This window comes from Oenanthe melanoleuca, chromosome 1A (assembly GCF_029582105.1).
Source record: "Oenanthe melanoleuca isolate GR-GAL-2019-014 chromosome 1A, OMel1.0, whole genome shotgun sequence".
Taxonomy (NCBI): domain Eukaryota; kingdom Metazoa; phylum Chordata; class Aves; order Passeriformes; family Muscicapidae; genus Oenanthe; species Oenanthe melanoleuca.
Genome location: NC_079334.1, coordinates 30,200,794 through 30,206,436, shown reverse-complemented (window position 1 = coordinate 30,206,436; position 5,643 = coordinate 30,200,794).

Genomic DNA, 5,643 nt, shown 5'->3' with positions numbered 1-5,643 from the left:
TGTTTTGTCTTATTTCATGATGTGCAAGTATTCCATAACAATTCTACCGTTCAAACTTAATCCTTTCCGTACCTGCTCAACTTTCTGCCTCAGGCAGTAATCCAGCTGTAAGATGTAATAATTATCTCTGTGGGAGAGATCTTAAATGGGTAAAGGGCTTCCTTGAAAAGACCTTTGCTTGCATGGTAATGATCGGGGTGGGGGGGGGAATATGTTTAAAAAAACATGATTTACAAGCAGCTGACAGGAGCAAGTATATGGTGTGCAGCTGTTTGTCATACAAAAGAATATTTAAGTGCTACTTGTAAAGAAGTGCTCACAGGAATCTGTTGACCACACCTTGAAAATCACTTGTCTGTGAGTAACTCAGATACTTGCACCTAAAATAGCAAGTATGTTGACTTTAATAGAAACTTTAACTTCCATATTAAGTCTTCATCCAAATCTTTGTTTGACAAAAGGATTAGCCATTGTTCTGGGCAAGATGAAGGAGCATTCATTTGAAAATGGCAGGAACTAAGTAGTATGTAAAAGTATTCTGATAGAGAAGGTCAGGATTCTCCTCTCTTCCATATGAAGAGCTCCTATTATTGCCATTGCCACACACACCATTTTTACTTGGTGTGAAAATTAAAGAGGGGAGTATAGACACGGTCTCAATTTCTGCATCTGAGCCTCTGTCATGTCTCATCTTGACCACCCAAATAGCTCTTTAGGTACTGGCAAGAGCTGTTAGCTTTATTGATGCTAAGAAATGCCATCAGGTTTAACTAAAATCATCAGATGGAAATAATCTGAAGGTTGCTGGATGTCTTCCAGTCTGTTCTCAAGTTCTATTCCCCCTTTATCTCTCTCAAAGAAATGTTAGTAAAAACAAGTATTCTGACTAACAAATTGTATTTATCCTGTTACGATGGGTCAGCCATTTTAAAATTAGGCTTTTACAAGAAAAATTGTTCAGTAAATTGAAGTGACATAGCTTGTGAAAAGCTGTGAAAATAACATTTGCACATGGGAAAACTATCAAAAAGAGAATAAAATTGGTGTTTTCTGCTTGCAGGTAAAACAGGTATTTTTTCCTTTCCAGTTCAAGCCATCTTTTCTCTCTCTGCCAACATCATGTGCAAAATACTATGAATATCATCCCATTTCAGAATTCCCTAATTTCACTAAATGCGCAAGAAGTAGGAATTTCTAGGAGTGGGACAGGCATAATAAAATAATTGGTAGCTCTCTAATCATACACTGCAATTGCTGTGATTGCTGAAAAAGTGAAATGGATGTCTTACATCATCTTTGCATCCATACACAAAATTTTTCCAGCTTGCACATACAGCTGTAGAGCAAGCATTTTAAGTATTACACGTATTTGTGCATGTGGATTCAGTACAGATGCATGCATTTGTCAGATTATTTTTTTGGGTCTATTGCAGGTGAGTATATACATAGACTCATATGGATTAATGGATATGCATGCATATAGTTGAGACACTTGGACACCTAGAGGTTGTGCAGTTGCAGAGGGACAGTGTACAATTGTAGACTAACCTGAAGGCAGACAGCTCTTCATGCAGCTGCCACTTTGTTGTCAGAGGAGGCTTTTGCAGGACCTAGCCTGTGCCTTGTAGCTCACATGCCTTCTTCAGGGGTGTGGACCTTTGGGCTAAAAATGCAGGCATCTGTGCCTTCCTGAACTTTCTTATGGAAAGACTCAATGAAGATCAAAACAATTCTGGGAAGTTTTCAGCCCGTCCCTGTCTCTCACAAACTTTGCATTGCACAAAAGCTCCAGGAAGGGTCGTGGTTTGGGTGAGTGTGGATTGGCTTTTCCTTGCAAATTCTGTAATTCACTTGTGCCTGGCATAATGTCTAGAATTGCAGCAGAACCTGCTGCTCCAGGAAAGTCCTGCTTCAGCTACTGCCATGTAACCAAACCTATGCTTCCACTTTGAGCCTAGGAATCCTGCTTTGCTTAGAAACCTTGACAATGGGAAGGCTGTAAACGTCTTCCACCCACCCTTTGCCTCACTTTCTTTCCATGCAAAAATGCAGCACTCTGCTGTATTTCAACTACTGCAAGAAGAGCCTGTCCCCCAAACCTCCAGCAGAGCTTATAAAAACTTAGACTTTCTTTCTTGAAATCAAAATAACATAGATTACTATGTTACAAGTATTACAATGCTACTTTTTGTTTTAAACTATCTTAGATATGACATTTTTATAGCTCTGAGTGATTGCTAGTGCAGTAAATAGTCTTCGAAAAATTTTAAAACTGCTTTCTACAGTCTAGTGCCTGTCTACAAACTATGTCCCTGGCATAAACAGCCAGAGGAAATCACATACACATATCAACTAACAAAAAGCAACAGTGACAAAACCAAAACGGGGAAAAAAAAAAAAAAATCAGAGAACTCTATGCATAATTATCCTGGTTTGGGAACAACATAATAAACTGCATAATTTTCCTGGGCTAGGAAAACATCCCAGAAAATCACATTTAACATTCTCTGGCACAGTCATAGTTTAAAAGATTCCTGGAAAGAGAATTGGACTTTATGGATACATTGACTGTCAACTAACGAATTCTGTTTAGAATAAAATTATTACCATGTTATTACTCCAGCATAATGCAAGCAACTGTTACCTGCTACATCTTTACACATATAAGACACTACTCAATAAAAGGGAGTAAAAAATCCTTGTTCAGCTTGTGTTTCCTCCAATGCTTACAGAGCTATAAATGTCTTTTGCTAAATGTCCATACAGAGGCAGTAACATTGCAGCAAATTTAGGGGCTACCTGTTTGCATGGGTGATCTTAGTCTTTTGTGGTTATGGACAGAAACCAAGAAATTAAAAGCTTGGCTTGGTGGGGTGTTGCATGCAAGACTACACCTTGGCATTGTAGAAAAACGTATATATACTTGCCAAAATTTTAATTACTCATAGATCACTGTGGCAGGCAATTTGAAATATTTGATGCAATTTTGGAGGGTGATACAACTTAGAAGATTCATGAGGCTATGAATTTTGTAACTGTAGTGAATGTGAGGCCTTTAAGAGCTCCACATAGTACTCTAAGAATTGGAATAATGCTTTGGAATAAAGCATGTTGTTCTGATATCCTATGCCTATTTAGCATATATGCTTGTTCCTTACAAGTAATTATCAGAGTATTGTCTTTTTAAATAGGCATGGCAAGGTATTTTTAATTACATGAGTATTCATCTGCTCACAATGAGAGTAGGTGGAGGAGGAAAATACAACAATCGCAGGATGTCTTACCAAAAGTAGAAGTCATAAATCTTGATTTTTTAAAATACCAACAAGAACATGGGCTCACCTTGATTTCATTTGCAGTTGCTAACCCAGCCCTGCCCTTCAGTTGTACGTGAGCATCATCCGAGCACAATCCGTGGCACCGACTCCCGGTACCGAGAGCTGGAAGGAGATGTGACAAAGGGAGCTGACAGAATGGGGTATCAGTTGTTGCTGCTCCTTAGCCTCAAGCTGAATTATCAAGCTTGTTTGTTTTTTGGGTGCACTGCTCGTTTCATCTACAGGAATGTCAGACATTATGGATGATTATCTCAGTTTGCAAGATACAGCAATTGTTTTCTCTGTTGATAAAAGCAGCTTAAAGAGCTTCTGAACACTCTTTCTACCCCTTGAAATTTTAAACAGGTCTGGAATGCTGGGTTCTCTTCAACTCTGTGTGTTTATATTTATCAATTTTCCAGTATAAATAACTACAAATGAATAAATAAAAAGAATGGAAAGAAATGTGACAGCTTAAATCTCATGAAATTCAAAATACTGGGCAAAAACATAAAAGAAGCTGAATTCTGTACTAATTCTTTAGACATATTTATTGAGAGGGTTTTCATGAAGTTACAGTATGATGTGTAACGCTGATTATTATTTGTATAATTCACACTGTATTTCTGCCCCTTACTTGGGTGAATATAGTCAGAGTTTTAGTACAAATATTTAGGTTTAAATTTAGCATTCCAAGAATAATCCTTCAGACAGCTTAACAGGTGTTGTAAAGGAGCTAATTTGCATGATAAGTATAATTGTGTTTAGGGTGTTTTTTCCTTCTGATCAATGCACATGAAAAATTATATATTTGATCAAAAAGTAGATGTATTGCATAAAAATAAAAGCACTAGTGAAATTACAAAGATGCATAAAGATTTTTCAAAGATTTTCCAATTATCTTCAGTGGTTTATCTTGTACTTTAAAGAATCCTTCTTTCTATTGACATCCTTTATATTTTGATTATTTTACTGACTGTAAGACCTTTTCCCCTAAAGGACAACTTTTCAAAAAATTCTGAGTATAAAACTGAGTATAAATGATGCTTCATCTTACAAACACAAGATATACTGTGACTAGAAAAGCAGAAAACCACAGAAAACAGAAAGCAACTGAAATGCAAGAAAGCAAATACGAGGGCTTAGTTTAAAAATGAGTAACAAAATGACAAACACTGTTATCTTGGGCTGTTTTGTGTCTGAGTGTCTCAAGAGCCTTCTGGCTTATGAGGAAATAAAGCAAACTTTTAACTCATCAGTTACTGACAGTCTCAATCTTCAGAGCCTAAAAGCTGTTTTTAGTATTTAGCTGTTCCCTCTTCAGCTCGAGATGAACTTACATAAAGGAATTGGGGGTGAGATCGAATTTCAATGGTACAGTCTCTGTATTGTTTTTAATGCCTTTAGGTTCTCTTTAATTTCTTTTCTCGTCTTTTTTTGTTTCTGTGGCAGTGGTACTTTCTCACACTGCCAGTGTTCCAGTACAGAGAGCTGAAAAGAGGAGCTATCTGAAGGATTAAAGTCTACATATCTATATATAATATATAATATATAATATATAATATATAATATATAATATATAATATATAATATATAATATGAAATATATGTAATCATCTCTGGTGTTCTGCTCTTTCCTTTTGATTTAATACATATGAATATATGTATTTATATATGTATATAAATTTCATATATAAGTCATTGCTAAAAATAAGTGGAATACAATTATTTCAACATTCACTATGAAAAGTGTTCCTTTTGCACTATTATTCAAAACTTTCATTATTGTCCTTGGAACAGCAATGTAGAAAAATACCTACAGGAACCGATGACCAAGTAACCCATTGTGAGGCAGCTACATAAATCACATAAATGATCAACTAAAAGTAGAGACTCACATAAATAAATCAGTATAGCTGTGTAATACATAGAGCATAGCACAGTGTGGCTGATTTTTGCTGTTGTGCATTGTGATTGGATTTATTTTGCTCCTGATCTGGCAGAGAGAAAGAAGGTGGGAGCTCCTGCTTCCAAGGGCATTGGAACTGCTGTTCATTATCACTTCAGAGGTGGAGGCTGCTATCTTTGTACTTCACCTCTTGGTAAGTACCTCATTAAAATGTTAAACAGAGGGTTCATTCAACAGGCTAAAGTAGAACACGATTTGCAGAAGATCGTGATTGTATCAATCTATGGATGAGGACAAAACTAGCCAGAACTGTTCTTAATTTTTGTCCTGCATTCAGCTACTTACAAAATGTTTTTCTCACAGTACTGGTAGCAACTTTTGTATACCTTAGGCCAGTAACTATAAATCTTAAGCAAC